A 16722-nucleotide genomic window follows, 5' to 3' on the forward strand; every position below is an offset into this window, starting at 1 on the left:
TAGATAGTTCTCTTAGATGCCCAGGGAAGGTAAGAAGATGGATAAGGTTGGTATCTGCTCCTTTCTCTCACATATTTTGGCAATTTGGAGCTGTATCAGTCGCAATAGGTTGTTTTATGCTGCAGTAACAAAAGAACCCCCCAAATTTCTTAGGTACAAACAATAAAAGCACATTTCTTGCCCATGCTGCATGTCTACTGAAGACAGCAGAGGGCTCAGATCACTGGAGTCATTCAGGATTCAGACTGATGGAGGAGACACTACATCAAACATGCTGAGTTAGCAAATCAGAAGGAAACAAAATCTGGAGAGGGTCTTGTATCAACAGTTAAATGCTCCATCTAAAAGCGACACAGGTCTCTTCCGTCCATGCTGCGTTGGTCAGAACTAGTCATTTGGATACATCCAATCACAGGGAAGCCAAGAAGTGCAGTCCTATCCTGCTCCCACAGTGCAAAGAACCAGGAATGTTTGGCCAACAGCACTAATGATGACCAGAGTACATGGGGTTAGGAAGCCAGCTCCTGGTGCTGGATCTCCAGGGAAAAGACTGCACTTTGCTTCAAACTTAGAAGCAGCCCCTCACCCTTTGCTGTTAAACTTGAAGCCAGCAGAGACACTGTGATGATCCCAGTGGGAGGGTCAGGAGAGGAAGTAATGGCCAGAGGGTCTCCTGTAGGAGAGATTTTTTTACCCGCTGGTGACATTTATTGGACAACATTTACTATGATGGCTGGTTCTTGGAAACATGACATTTGAATGTTTATTGATCCCATAGCATGCTGGCCGGGCCCCAGGAGATGCTCAGAACTGAGCGCAGAGCCAGGATGGCCAGCTGCACTGTATAAAGTGGGGCTGACAGATGCCCCTGAATTCAGCCCACTGGGGGTACGTCCTCCTCACCCCAGGGGCGCATGGGAAGCCTTGGAGCTCAGTCCTCCTCTCATAGAGGCCAGGCAGCCTCTGCCCAGGAGGATGAGCCCTGTGACTAGCTCTTCTTTTGCTTTTCTTCAAATTCACTTCTGGGCTTGCTCGCTTCCCAGTAGTGCGGCGAATGTCAGCAGCCACAGGTACAAAGCCTTCTATCCAGTCCCTCCCCGACACGCTTCCCCAGAGCCTGGGAGCATATGCCAACTCCAGTCTGTCGCTGTGCTCCCATCCCTCTCAGAGCCTCCCCTCCTAGGAACCAGAATCTCAGTCCCAGCAAAAGGTCTGTTGGGATTCCCTCTTCCATCTGAGCCATGCCAAAGCTGAGAGTGAGTGCAGCAATTGAACAGGTATGGTGGCAGATGGAGACTGAGGCCATGCCTTCCTGGGGAGGGAACCCTAGGGCCCTACAGAGCCTGGCTGCACTGTAGTAGTGGGAAGGGCCATGTGGAACCCTGTTTGAGTCAGGGGTGTGACGCCCCTCAGAGAGGAGGCTGTGACTGGGCCTGGGCAACACAAGGACTTAGAGGAGCCTTTGGAAGAGGGCCACACAGGGAGAAGTTCCAACAGGCAAGACAGGTTGGACCCATACCAAAGCTAGCTTAGTCACCTTGCATTGCAGAAACTGAGACAGAGGGTGGCTTGTGCCTTGCCCAAGTGATGTAGCCAGTCACCGGCCTAACAGGGGCAAGCTCTCAGGAATCCTGGCCCAGTACCCTGTGCACAGCTGCCAAGTGGGAGTGGCTGTGAATGCCGAGGACTCTGGACAGCCAAGATGCAGCCAAGTCCTCTCTGGACTTCTAATCACAGCAGTGCTGAGAGGCAAGCGCATAGAGGCCATTGCTCAAATGCTTGAGGATTCAGAGGAAAAAGCCTACAGGTGCAGAGGCCAGAGAGGAAGAAAGGTAAAATGCAAGATTTTCCTTCCATAAGATTAATCCTACTTTGATTTATAGTTCAGGCTCTCGAGAGATTTTCCATTGAATTTGGGCTTTTACTGCTTGCATACGGTTGACAATAGTTAAGTCATGATTTTTGAGCTTGAAAGTGTTTTCCTTTAATACTGTATTTGTAAGGACTCTTTGGGTTGTGACACACAATTTAAACTGCATTGAGGAGGGAACAAGTGAATTATTGGCCAAATAACTGAAAAGTCAAGGATGTAGCTTGATCAGATGAACTCACCTCCTGGCATCAGGAATCTCTCTCCCTCTTTCTCTCTCTCTCCTTTGCTTCCCATTGTTTTTCCTGCATTCTCATGGGGCTGACTCTTCGAATGAAGGGGCAACATAGCTGCTGCAAACAGGACCAGGCACTCATTCTTACAACCTGCTGCACCAACAGAAACAGGGCTGCTCTTACCTGTAGTACCAGAAACTGTCCCCTGATTGCCTCTCCTTAGCCTGCCCTCTGTCATTTGTCCGTCCCAAGCCAGCAACAGCTGCCAGATATGCCTAAAGTTGACCAGCTGCCCATATCCAGAGCTGGGTGCTGAGGGCTCAGCTTCCCTCAAATGGCAGAGGCCTGAACACTAAAGAAAATTAGGTTGCCTGGTGCATCAACAGGCAGAAACAACAGCTGCTCCCACCAAACACCTGCTAACCTTCCATGGAACTGGTTTGTGGAATACTGTACTGCATCTCACTTCCTCCCAAAGCAGCCATTTGCTTCTGCTATCAAACAGCTGTTTAGTTTAATTCAGTGAGCTGGGTCTGAAAAGGTAGAGCCACACAAAATGTGCACTGTCCCTCTCTAGCTCCTCTCTCGCGCCCAATGGTGGTCCAAACACAAACAAGTGAGTTTCCTTCTATTGCCATCCAACTGTCTGTTCCCTGCGAGTACAATTCTAGTGGACTTTATTTTATTACTGAGTATAGTTGCTATACAATATTATTATACTGGTTTCAGGTGTACAATATAGCAATTCAACAATTACATACATTACAAAATGCTCACCACAATAGGTGTAGATACGACTGTCACCATAAAAATGCATTACCATGCTATTGCCTGTGCTCCCTATGCTGTACTTTTCATCTCTGTGACTTACTTATTTTATAATTGGAAGTTCTTCCCTCAATTCTAGTGATTTCAGGAGGAGATGCAGGCCCTATGCTAACTATGGGGCTCAGCTGAGGTTTTTAAAGCCTTGGAATTGTTTGTAAAGCATAGTTGCTCCATCCAAATTTACTTCATTCAAATTAAAAGTCTCTGCTTACCTAATTGTTTACAAAAACCCTCACAAATGAGATTAACATTGAAAAAAAAAAAGAAAAGACAACAAGATAATTAAGTCTGATTGCTCCAGAGCAGCTTGGTGACAGCTCTGGAAACACGCCAATACTAATTGACTGGAGATATTTCCTGTACAAGTTAATTGCAAATGGTCATTGAAAGCCCTTGAAGAAATCTCAGGTGCCCTCAGCTGAAGTGTGGAGAAGGGATTTAGAAGTGTGAAGGAGACAGGGGCTTGGAAAAAGAACCCACCAGGGATATCTGGTCCTTCCTGTCCCAGAACACTGTGCAACTAATGTCAAACCTTGTCACCTCTCTGGACTTTGGACTTCCGGTCTGTGAAATATCTGTGGGCGGGGAAGGTGGAGAGGTCATGCCAGAGCACACGAATGGACCTTCTCTGATCTCCTCCAACTCTGATTAAGTACTGACCATGTGCGAGGCCTGTACTGGGAATGGCAAGGACATAAAGATGCCCAAGTGTTAGTTACTTGAGCAGGCCAATGGGTAACTCTGCACATGGCAGGATTGTTGGGCAGGAAAATAGATATAAGTGGGGTGGAAAGAGAATAAGGTCAGGAAAGCCCACAGTTAATGGGTTAAAGCTCAAAAAGCAGGAGCAACTTGACCTCAAATGTTTGAATATTCCCCAGATAAAGGAGGGTACCTCAGCATAGCCCATGTCTTTATTGTGTTAATCATGCAGGCCCTGCTTATTTTTTAACTTTACCTATATGCTGTTTTTTTACTCCTTTGGCCCTAATCAAGGAGTTTACAAAACCTAGGTCACTAATTTAGCATGCAGGCACAGCCCTGAACAACATAGTAAAAAGCAGGAAGGATTCCATCTTAAAGATTGCATTTTAATACCCAGAAAGTTGAGAAGTACGATTCTTAACTTACTTTATAGCAAACAGACAATAGCTCAGCCCACCTTGGGGGCTGGGCAGGCAGTCTTGTTTGATCTGCCTGCAGACCAAGACCCTAGTATCATAGGGAGAAATCAGAGCAGGAAGTTCCTTGTGTTAAATTAATTCTAAATATTCAGAGATCACTTAACAAGTCTGCACCTCCAGCCCTTAGTCACATTCCTGAAGAATCCTTAAAAGGGGGAACCCCCAACCTTTTGGGGTACTCCTCTCTCTGAGGTTGCCCGCACTTTCTAAGTGCGTCACCTTTTAACTTTAAACTCTCTCTTTTCAACCTTTCAGGGTGCTCCTTTCTCTCTGAGGTCACCTGCACTTTTTCTCTAAGTAACTTTAAATAAAACTTTTACTCTGCTTCACTACTGTGTCTCTGCCCTTCAATTCTTTGCTGTGCTGGGGACAAGGACCAAGGAAAATACACAACGCTCCCCCAATAGGATGAAGTGTAGAGGGCTCCTAGTAAGGATGCTGGTCCTGAGGAAAAGATGGATTGCCCAGGCATGGAAGAAGAGCAGGAGAATCAAAGATTTCGATGGGAAGATTCCATTTAAATGAGGTCTTGAAGAGAAGGACTTCTGTTCTTGGAGGAGAGGAGATCAGCCTGAGCAGAGAAGCATACATGTGCATGGTGTGTTAAGGGAAGCCTCAACATGCTAGTTAGGCCAGAGTGTTCTGCCCATTGAGCGTTCTCTTTTGGTGCCAAGGAACAGACAAAACACTCCACCCCTGTTTATTGTCAGGATTCACATGGGACCAGGAATCTTACAGTGATCTGGGACTCCCCAGGTGTGGGAGGCAGGCGCATGTTTCAGGGTATAAAGCAGCCTAGGGTCCTTTCACTGGGGAGGGTTTTTCTACCCTAGGGCTCTCTTACCCTAATGTAACTCAGCTCTCCCTGCCTCGGGGCCCCTTCTCTGTGGTGACGACCTTCAGTTCACTGCCTCTCGCCCAGCACCAGTGGTTCCTCATAGCTTTGGCCTCCCCATGCTCTGCCTGTGAAAGCTGTGTATTGTTCCCTCTTTCTGCATTTTTGTTTTTCACCTTGGCTCCCCATAGCAATGAATGATTTCCTCCCCACGTATCCAGTTAAAATCCTCAGGACAGCGAACCTGATCAGCCTTGATGACAGACGCCTGTTGCTGACCAGGTTTTGATCACATGTTCAGTCCTAGTGAATCAGACACACGTGCCACAGAACATGGGCACCTGTCAGTGTTTTTCTGAAGCCGTTTGCCTCAACAAGCAGCTATGGGAAAGGACTTGTCAGAAGGGTTTAGGGTATCAGGGTGATTGGTTTGTCTGATGCAAATAAAATAGAGAGACATAAAGGCTTAGGATCAGCGCGAAGAATATTTTGAATTCTAGGCCAGTGACTGTCCATCTTGAATGTGCATCAGAACATGTATTAAGCCTGGCAGGCTACCCCCAGTTTCCGATGCGGTAGGTCTGGGTGGGGCCTGAGAAGTCTCATTTCTGACAGGTTCCCAGGCAATATTGATGTTTCAAGGCCACTTGCTCAGGGACCAGGCTTTGAAAACCACTAAGCTTAATTTAGACTGCTTCCCTGGGCTATTGCCTGTTTGGGTATAGCCTGTGAACACAGGATGGTTTTCCCACTTTTAAACATTTGGGAAAATAGATAAACCACAAAAATGTTGGTGATGTGAATATTATGTGAAATTCAAATGTCAGTGTGCACAAATAAAGTTTTATTGGAACACAGCCATGCTCATTTGTTTACATGTTGCCAGAGGCTGATCTCATGAGACAGTGGCAGGACTGAGAGCCTGCAACAGAAACCACAGGGCCCACAAACTACTTGCGGCCAGGGTTTTTCTGACTGAAGTTGGCTGGCCCTGTTCTGGACTAAAGGGTGTGATAGTATTCTAAATGTGCTGGGGATGTATCTGAAGAGAGATACGTAATTCTAGAAATTCTCTTAAGAAGAGCTTGTCACACTAAATGATTGGGTCCTCGAGTCTCTGGCCTCAGGGTAAAGTGCCTGCTCCCCCACAGGACCAACCCTGGGAAAACTAGCTCAGTCCCCAGCTGAGGCTCTACCTGTTGGAAGCTGGGATGGGGAAGTGAGTTGCTGGACTGCCAGCAGAGCTGAGCGGGCCCCAATCCACAGCTGCTCTTCATACTGGCTTCATTGATTACCATCCATTTCCTGCTTAAAATAATTAGGGAGACTGTGGCCTGTTTTTCCCAAATTCAGGGGGAGGGGATACATGTGACCAAAGTACTTCCTGGCTATCTGGGCTTCCTGCCCTGCATTCGCCAGCAAACTGCTTGGAACCTTCCGGCTGTTACAGTCTGACAGTCTGTGCTCTATGAAGTAACTTGAGAGGCAGATAGAGATGAATGGCTTTCTCTTTCTCCCCCGCCATCCTCTCCAGTACTTGCAGTACACGATCTCCCCCTCACCCTCCTTTTCACTCTTCTCCCGTTAGTTAAACTGAGCCCAATAATAATAACTAACCCTTAGGGGATGTTTATTTTGTGCCAGGTACTGTTTTCACACTTGTGGATGAATTAATATAATTGATCCTCACAAGAGAACCCTGAAGAAGGCAATGATTACTACTCAAAAAAAAAAAAAAAAAAACCACCAAGTCACAGAGAGGTTAAGTAACTGCCTCATGTCAAATAGCTGGTAATTGAATGATACTAGAAGTCTGATTTCAGGTCCTGCTCCTACCATTATGGGATGTCTCCCCCTCAGCCATGCCGCAGGTGCATGGGGACTGGGAAATGTTACCTTTAGAAGATGAAAAGATGCTGACTCTGGTCTCTATTTGAAATGTAAAAGGTAAAACTTAATTAAGCTTTCCAAAGAAAATATCTCTGTGACCTTGACTAGACAAAAGATTTCTTAGACAAGACATAAAAGAGTTAATAACCCTAAGGACAAAAAAATGATGACCTGGTGAACATGAAAGTCGAGAACTTCGATTTGTCAAAAGACACCATTAAGAGAGTGAAAACATAACCATTTTTTTTCAATAGGTGGAAGATTTGAACACTCTTCATAGAAAGGATATTCAAAGGGCCATTAAACATACAAACAAGTTCTCGACTTTATTAGTCATCAGGAAAATGCAAATCAAAACAGTAACGTGATACATATACTACACTGCCACTAAATGAAAAACAAAACTAAGCTTGTGATGTTCAACAACCAAATGTTGGCAAGGATGTGGACCAACCAGAATGCTCATCACTGCTGCTGGGAATGTACATTGATATGATCATTTTGTATAACCAGCAGCATCTCCTAGAGCTTAACATATGCATGATCTATGACCCAGCAATTCAGTTCCTAGGCATATATCCCAAAGGAATGTGTACAATATTCATCAAAAGACATGTTTCAGAAATTTCATAGGAGCACCATTTGTAATAACCCCAAAATGGAAACTACCACAATGCACATCAATAATAGGATGTACAAATAGTGTTATATACAACTGACCCTTTAACAATGCAGGGGCAAGGGCCAGTGGCCCCATGGCACAGTTGAAAATTCACATATAACTTTTGATTCCCCCAAAACTTAACTGATAATAATAGCCTACTGTTGACCAGAAGCCTAAGCAGAGCATAAACAGTTAACACATATTTTGTGTATGTGTTATATACTGCAATATTACAGTAAAGTCAGCTAGAGAAAAGAAAATGCTTTATCAAGTTGTCACGAATCTCACAAAAATTTTGCAGTAATTTATTGAAATAAATGTGTGTATAACTAGACCTACACAGTTCAAACCTGTGTTGTTCAAGGGTCTGCTGTATATACAATGGAATACTATAGAGCAATGATACACACCAAAAAACAATATAGATGAATTAATCTTACAATGTTGAGCAAAAGCAGACAGACCCAACATGTATACAAAAATGATAACCTATGCTTGTTGTGCTGTTAGACTTCAGAATGGCAGCCATCCTGGCGGGATTGGGGGTGGAGGTGAGGAACTGGAATGGGGGCATAAAGGGCTTCTGGAGTGCTAGCCATGTTCTATCCCAATTTGGGTGCTGGTTACAGAGGCATGTTCAGTTAGTCAAAATCCATTGTATGGTATTCTTAGGAGCACTTTCCTATATGTGGATTATATGCACATTTCCTGTGTGTTTGTTGATAAGACATTTATAAAATGTTTCTATTGGACAGACGGGCACACTACAGTTCAGACTTGGTCAACTGTCCTGCAGACACAACCCTTAGGTTTCCCAACCCAGTGTGTAGGTAAAAATGGGAACCCATTTATGGACTCTCATTAAGTGAGAAGTTATGCTCAGAAAAATCCCCAGTCACCCCCCTTAGAGTACCAAAGATACTCATCCTGAAGGTGGTTGCCAAGCAGGTTCCGAGCAGAGTGAAATCTTGCAAACAACTTATCTTTTTCTGGTTACACGGAGAGAGACTCCTGCAGTCTGATCCTTTACCCACATCCTGGTTGTCAACAGGTTCCCCTTCTTTATTTAGAGAAGAAACTCTCTTTCTGACTAAGCCAACAGAGAAAGTACCTCCTGAGCATTGGCCCTGCATTGCGACATGCTGACAGACATGGGAACTAAAACCACCTGACAGCCAGTCCTAACATCCATGAAGATCAGAGGCCGAAAACAAGCAGGCTTGTCTGCCTCCGCACCTTGTCTTGTTTGACTCTGCGGTATTCAATTTCAAATTTGAATTAGTTGGCAAAATGTAAAAAATCAGATCTCACCCTGAACTCTAATGTCTGCCTTTCTGGAAAAAGCAAGGGCCATTCACCTCCCCAAGGCCCACCACCAGCCCACCCTCCTAGGCCACATTAGGTCTCAGTCCCTGTGGACATGGGGTTGCAACTCTCAATGTAGAAAATTTCAAAAAACAACAACAAAGGGCCCTTATTCTGATGGATTATGTAACATACGACGCTGGAAATTTCATCCATTGGATCAGCTGACATTGATGAGTCCAGCCCTCTGTTAGGGGCTAAGCCAGTAATTTCAGCATTTGGGCCTTAGTTCCATCATCTTCAGAAGAAGAGAATTGAATTACAGATTTTCTACAGTTCCCTCCAGCTTTAAATTTTGATCCACCGGTAATTTCAATGAACTTCAGAGAAGTATGGTGTAACTATTCATGAGCAGGCCAGCCATTCCAAAATAGCATGGGAGAATCCATGCACAGGGTCCAGCATGGCTTTTCTTAGAATTCTAGTGAGGGGACATAACTATTTCAATTTGTTATAAATTTCCAAAAGTAAATCACACACATGCACTCCTCCCATCACTGCTATTAAATAAGTAACTGACCCTCCTCACAATTGCTCATGACACACCAGTGGGGGAAGACACACAGCTGAGACCTGCTAGCATGAAGCCTGGGAAGGACAGGATGGCTCTGGGAGGGGGGAGAGCAGACTGCCTGGTGCCCTCCCAGGCAGATGCTAATGAGCCTCACCAGCCCTTAACCTCTCTGCCAGAGAAGCAAGCCAGTAATGTGATGAGATGTCACTGTTCATTATGGAAACAGCTGAGTGGTGAGGGGGTGTCCATAAGCACAGACTGGCCTGTGGGGGCAGATTAAGGGGGGCTGTGCTAGGGGCAGAGGACCTGAGGAAGGGGGCAGGGGACAAAGAAGAGCCCACCCCCCGGTCTGCTACCATCGTGCATGTCCACCAGGCAGCTTTTTCCTTACTCAGGCTATGAGGAAAGGCTGCTCAATAGGAGAGCTGCTTTCTGCATACTGCTGGCTGGGGCCTGTGCAACCAGAAGAATGAACCTGGGGTTCACTCTGAGTGCCCCAGCAGCTCCAGAAGATGGGCTGCTACAGAGAAGAGAATATAGGTGAGAGTGTGGACTGGAGAGAAAGGACCAAGCTTCTCCGCCAGTCATCAAGAGAATTCCACTTTCCTCCAGGTAAATCTGACACCCCCACCACCCTCTTTCCTAGGTGGGTTAGGACTCGAGAGCAGTATGGAACCACAGATTTGGTCTGTTCCAGAGCCCTATAATCAGGAATAGAAACCATACTCCCTTGTCACAGATGAGGCCACTGAGTCCCCAAAGGTCAAATGATTCACCTAAGGTCATTGGACTAAGATTGTGTGGAAAAGGGAGGAAATAGAGCTCTGTTTGCATTTCTGCCTTCTAATACTGGATGTTTCCACAGTTTGGAGATTGATGACACTGGCAGCCTTAGGGCAAGAGGCAGAAAGGAGATTTGTGTGCACACCTGACTCAGTTTGCAGCCTATTCCCCGCTGGCATGCATTCCCTCTCTTTATATGCCAGCCAAGCCTCTTCCCTGTGCAGGCTGCCCCCGCCTTGCTCACTGGGCAGTCCCGGCTGCCCTGGCAGCTGCCTCTAGGAAGTCAGTCCATCTTGTTGCCATGAAGATTCAGTTCACTGTTGTCGTGTGCTGTAGGTATCTTCCCCCTAGATTGTAAGGTTCTCTGGAGTAAAGTCTCTGGGTAATAGGTCATTTTTCTTCTCACTGCTCCTAGTTGAATCCAATGTGTATTATATGTTTCCTCAGTATGTGTCTATAGACTGAGCAAGTTGGTTAGAAATTACCCTAAAATTTTTAACCAAAAAGTACACAAACAAAGAAATATGGAGGGTTTTTTTCCCTTCCAGAAGCAATTTTTTATCTACTTTTAAAAGGAGGGTAGAAGGAAGAGGGTTACTTCTGATCTACAAGTACCTTGGGGGCAAGTTGTTATCTTTACATTTCTGAATCCACTCCCCTTCCCTCTACCCCCTCAATTCTAGCATAATTCCTGGCATATGGTAGGTGCTCAATGAATGCTGGTCAATAAATGAAAAGTAAAAGGAAGATTCAGAGAAGGCAGGACTGAGCGTGCAGCAGTGAGGGACTGTGCTGTCACTGCCCGGCTGGCCTCAGCGCCATCTGCACCTCCATGCTTCACTCTCAGCAGGTGGAGCAGTGGGTGACTGTCAGAGGGGCCAACACTTGTGGGTTTCAGGGATGGCCCTGGTTCCAACAGCAGCAGGCAGCCAATGTGTCCAGGACCTCTTGTTGCTTTCTGCATGCATCAGTGATTTCTTTGATCCGCAGCAGCCTTTAGCAATGCCAGCCACCACTGTGCCCCTGGGCTTGGGAACCTTCTAGCTTTGGTTCCTCCAGCCCTAGGGGCGGTGGTGACTTCCTGCCACTTGTCATCTCTGGGATAGCTCCTCTGCCTCCTCGTGGCTCTTCTAGCCGCCCAGTGCTTCCGTAACATGTTCCATCCAGCGGTTCCCATGTTTGAAGTATTTGGCATGATTTCTGTTCTTCTGGGTAGACTTTGACTGATAGAGGCAAAAAGCCAGGAAAGAGAACAAAAAGAGGGAAAAGGTGAAGGAAAGAAGAAATACATGATGTGACCAGAAGCCAAGCTCAGTTCTGATTGAAAATGGGAATGAATTCAGATGTCATTTGTATTTAATCACAGGAAACACCCAGAGCATTGCTGGAAATAAACAAGACCATCCTTCCTTGAATGATGCTTTGAGGTTTGGACTTTCCATCTTCCCCTCCCCAGCTTTTCTCAGTGATCTATAATCTCATGCACAGCCAAGCAAAGAGTTTCCTTGGGTGTCACCTCCAGCACTTGCATCTGTTCTTCCCATTTTGCAGTGAATGCTCGGGGACCACCTTGAGCTTATTTAGCTCTGAAACCAGACCTTTAATCTTTGACTCTGTGTAATGTGAGACACCAGGAACTCCTGAGAGACTTCGTCGGTCTTGTGGTTTACATCATTTGTTCTTCCTATAAATAAATAAAAACTAATGAAGAACAGTTTGTCTTTAATATGCAAATTCCAGCTTCTGTTGGAGGAGACATCTCCATTTCCAACCGAAACCTGGGGTCATGGATGAAGGCAGTGGGGTGAGGGGACCTGGCAGGAGGCTGGTAAAAGTTCCAAGGAGGCTGGGTGAGGTACTGCTGTGCTGTCACTGCCCTTCTTCCATGCCCTAAGACGGGGAAGGTCATTCTTACCTTCCTCCATCCTACCAAACCCTATCCCTTTCCTACTTGTATGCTCTCTCCTTTCCCCCTGCTCTACTCAAGGTAACTTACATCATTGTAAAGTAGGAGGGGAGGCTATATCCGAGAATGTGCAGGTGGGAATACAGTCAGGGGCTCAAGAGTGTAAGGAGTGCAATGCCCACCACATGGGGAAAGGGAATCCTTGACAAGTTCAGTGAACCCTCCCATCGAGATGCAACAGCAAAGACCTGTGGGGATCCATCGGCAGTTTCACAACCCTAGAAATATCCTGCAGCCAAGGAGTAGAGACATAGGACTTTATTCAGAACAGGGACTCTGCAAAGCAAATGGTCAAGGAGATGAAGAATCCCATGGGAGTTCTGCAGTCAGTGCTGAAATGGCCAACCATGAAGTTAAGGCACTGTAAGGGAACAAACTGCCCACAACCAACAACTTCTGGAAACCCCTCTTTCCTGCTCCACCCCGACTACCTTCCTTGGGAGAGTCTTAAGCTAACAGCCTATTTTCTCCCACGATCTGCCACAGTTTGGAAAGTTGCCATGTTTGATTGTATCCAGTGAAAAAGAACAAGGTTAAAGTCTCAAATCACACCTCTTTTGGTCCTATGTTTGAGCCAGTTCTTATGTTGCTTTGATGTGGTACATGGTGCTGATTCCAGAGTCTTCAATGGAGCTGTCTATGGGAGAGATGGCCCCACACTCCTTTCCTCACAACCACACCTCAAACTAGGAGCATTTGCTGGTCTAGCATAGGAGGTCTGTTGGGCCTACTCACTGGACTGTCACTCGCAGGACTCCTTGCCTTGCTCATGTCCCTTGGCTCCATTGGGTCCACTTGGGAAGGGTCATAAGGGGTTGGACCCAAGTGTCTATGTGTGTGAGGGGGTCGGGGGGCCACAGCTGGAGAGGGTTTAAGTCTGGATTCTGATGGATGTGGGGGTCCTTCCAGGCCCTAAGCCAGAGTAGAACTGGACTTTTGGGGGCGGTTAGCCATCTGTATGCCAACAGGTGAATTTCAAGAGGACCTGAGAGGCCTGGGAAACTCTGGGAGCACTGGAGGCCCAGAATTGAAGGAGGCACAACCACAGATGTGAGCTGGTGGGATAAGGCATGCCCCACAGGGTGCTGCATGCCTGGAAAGCAAGACTCCAAGTCCATGAAATCAGAGGCATCAGGGGCAGCACTGGGGCAGGACCCCTGAGGCAGAATCAAAGCTGTGGGTCTTCCCCACGTGCCTGAGGAAGGCCCAGAGGGAGGAGCCATCTCTAGCTAAGTTAACACAGTTGAGGTCTCTTAGCACCCGTCACCCAGGAGAAAGAGAGGTTCTGAAAAACAAGACTAGGAAGGTCAGTGTCTCGCCTGAGGGTTTCAGCCCTGGGCAAGTTCACTGTGGATTCAGCAAAATCAAGAAATGACAACAGAATGGTCTTGAGGTAAAGGGGTGAATACCCGGCTTTATTCTTGTAGTGGTAGGTCAAGCACTAGGATCATGTCAGCACCCAGCAGTCTGCAGGTCCATAAGCCATCTCGTCTCTGCCTTCTCCCAGAGCTTTGGACCGACCTCTTTATATAGTGACTCAGTCAATAATAGCTCATGGTCTACAGGTGTGGGAGCATTAGACTAACACTAGGCCAATCACATCATCAAGGAATTTAGGGTCAGGAGAGGATCCTGGCCATAGGAACTTCCATTTTTCCCACAGTCAGGAGGACAGCTAGATATGATGACTAAAGAAAGAGCATCTCTAGTTTACATCTAGGGCATATAGCTTAGGCTGGTGGGGGTGGTAGTGAGATGGTGGTGTGGAGGTGTGGAAAGGGACAGTCCATTTGATGAAAAGATGTTTTGTTTGTGATGGAACAAAATACAACTTTCAGTAAGTAAAGTACAGAACCATCCTGATCATGAAAGTGCTTCATCAGCAGAAGTCAGAAAAGAGCTCAGAACTTTATCAGCTCTGATTTCATTGCAAGGCTTTTGAATGGACTGTAGGGAAATGGAAGTTCCTAAGGCCAGGATCCTTACCTGAACCTAGACTACTTCATGATTTAATTGACCTGCTGCTAGGCTAATACTTCCACACCCATCAGCAATAAACTGTTATTAACTGGGTCACTATATAAAGAGCTCTGCCCAGTGCTCCAGGCAGGGACAGAGATGAAGGAGGATTACGGGCCTGCAGGCTGCTAGATACAGACATGATTCTAGTGCTCAACCTATCACCGGTAGAATAAAGCTGGGTATAAACCTTTTTATCCCAAGAACGTTCCGTTGTCATTCCTCAGTCTCACTGAATACATAGTGAATTGCGTGAAACCAATTGGCAAGACAGGGACTTATGTGGACAGTGTATATAATAGGGATGCAATCTAACAACGAGTTTCTCCAAGCACTCTGCTTGACAGAATAAAAGGAAAAGAATTTGGCTAGATTAGGGCAAAGATAAATGAGCATAAATTATGGGTTGTGTAGTTTATCAGTTTGAGTGAGAGAATTAATCTATGATACGTGTGTCTCTAGATGTGTGTGGATATATAATTCAGAAATGGCAGTGAGGCAGCATTAAGGTTGAGAAATGGTGCAATTAAAAGAGTCAAGAGTAACCTCTGTGAAGGCTCCTGCATCATCATTAATTCAGCCACATTATCTCCCACAAACACTGAACAAGGTCCCGCTTGTAGCCTCCAGCCACTCACAGAGGAGGACCAGCTGCCAGCGGCTTCTCGGAGGCTCCGTGGGGAAATCAGTGATTTTCCTACTTGACCAGCCTCAAAATTAACCGAGTCCTGACCAGAGCAGCTGCAACTGTTTATGCACTATAACCCTGAGCGGGCTGGCAAGAAAAAAATGAGAAGACAGTTAGCTACCTAGTGGTGGCCAAGGTTTGTGTTTCCGCAGGCTCTGGGGATCAGGTGTCTGCAGTCTTGACAAGCTCCCAGGTGCTGCTGTCCCTGCTGGTCCCATGACTGCCTTTGAGAAGTGGAGGTCTAGCCTTGGAGGATCAGAATCACTGGCGTCACCTGAGGGCAGGTTAAGAGATGCAGCACTCAAGCCCCACTATAGACCTCCACTGTCATTTCTTGGTCTCACTGAATCCATAGTGAACTTGCCCCATTGGCAAGACAGGGAGGGAACTGCATTTCTCCTCCAAGCCCGCTCACAGGCAAGAGGAGTTGCTAATCTCTCTGGGTGGGTTTAATGGCTATAATCATGGGAACCAAGATCACTTCCTTCTTTTGCCTCCAGTGCCCAGTAAGGCAGATGCCTCCACCTGGACCTTATCCCTGAGCGTCAAGCCTGTGTGAGGCGCACCTGCCGTCTGGCTGGAGGACCAGGCCCCGCGTGTTTGCTCCAGCAGCACCAGCACCACCAGGAGGGTGAAGCAGACTAGCTGTCCTCACTCAGGAGGCTGATGGGACAAAAGGGCTTGGTTGACCCCACAGATCCAGGCATGTCTGTAAGATGAGGAAATTCTGCTGGGCTCCCTGGTCTGAGAACCCAGAAAGAAAGTGAAATGCTTAAGTTTCAGGGTCGCCCTCCCTACAGAGCCCCTGTAATGCTGGGAGTCACTGGGATTTTCCGAGTGTTTTGGGGGTGAGGGTGGGGGTGGGCAGCAGGGGACACCAGCTTGTAATCAGGAAGTGTTTCTCTGCCAACCAGGGTTTGAGTTTTGCTTTGTTTTGCAAACTGCCTGAAGACATTTTAAAAGAAAGGTAGCTGAGTTCCCAAGGCTCTAGAAATTTGTTTTGACAGCTTTCTCGGTCTAAATAAATATTTGTTCTTCTACCATTATTTTTTCTTTTTCTTGAAGTGCGCTTCCACCTACATGACCACTCTAACCCTGAGGCCATCAAGAATGAGAAGTGGCCTTTCTCCACAAAAAGCTGAGATGGTCGACCCCAGATTCCTCTCCCCTCATTCCTGCTTCAAACAGAACGAGCTTTTTCAAAAGCACCTTCACTTCTCAACCAAGATAAAAAGGTTGGAAGCCAACAGTGTCCTTAAAGGGCTTCAGCAGATGGGTTGAAATTCAGAATCTCCTCGAAGTAATGCAGATTCCCTCCACCCCTTTGGAAAATGTCTAATTAAAAACAAATAAAAATTAAAAATCAGCACCATCCTCTGATGTGGCTCATCCTTTGCATGTCAGCTGTGTATCCTCCACTCTCTTTAAAGCTCAAGAACGCAGCCCACCCCCACCCCTGTCAGAGTCCCCTGTGAGTCCGCTAACTCTTCCCTACCACCTTCTAAATACCCATATTCCAGCCTTGGCTTCCAAACACACCTTATCTTCAGGAAATGGGGGAAAACAACAGTCCAGCACTCTCTGGGGACAGTGAGTCAGGGCACAGAGGCTATCACCCCTGCGATGAGCTGCCCAGAACCCAGAGGGCTGGAGAAACTGCCTTGAGTTGACTGTTTGAGGAAAACTCAGATGCACAAAGGTCAGGCATTTGGGTCAAAGGTCCAGACTTGAAGCCTATCAGTAGAATTGGTTGTCATCAATGCCAGGGTTTTCACTGGGGATTGAATAATGCACTAAACTAGGGCCTTCATTTAAGCCCTAGCTCTGTGCAGCTTTTATCTATTTAGCTAACTAGGTGTGTCTATCTTTATCTATCTATC

The 16722-nt window shown here is 46.5% G+C and overlaps 1 long non-coding RNA gene across 2 annotated transcripts; it reads left to right on the forward strand.

The window, feature by feature from the left end:
• The first annotated feature begins 1534 nt into the window (after positions 1 to 1534).
• Positions 1535 to 16209, forward strand: LOC108392719 (uncharacterized). Of its 2 annotated transcripts, XR_012130470.1 has the most exons (5): positions 1535 to 1832; positions 9782 to 9998; positions 14995 to 15126; positions 15343 to 15545; positions 15908 to 16209. It is a non-coding gene; the product is annotated as an uncharacterized lncRNA (long non-coding RNA). The 2 variants fall into 2 exon arrangements; XR_012130469.1 differs by lacking the exon at positions 9782 to 9998 and having other exon boundaries at positions 1556 to 1832.
• The last annotated feature ends 513 nt before the right edge of the window (positions 16210 to 16722 follow it).

The sequence above is a fragment of the Manis javanica genome, chromosome 4 (assembly GCF_040802235.1).
Source record: "Manis javanica isolate MJ-LG chromosome 4, MJ_LKY, whole genome shotgun sequence".
In the NCBI taxonomy this organism is placed as follows: domain Eukaryota; kingdom Metazoa; phylum Chordata; class Mammalia; order Pholidota; family Manidae; genus Manis; species Manis javanica.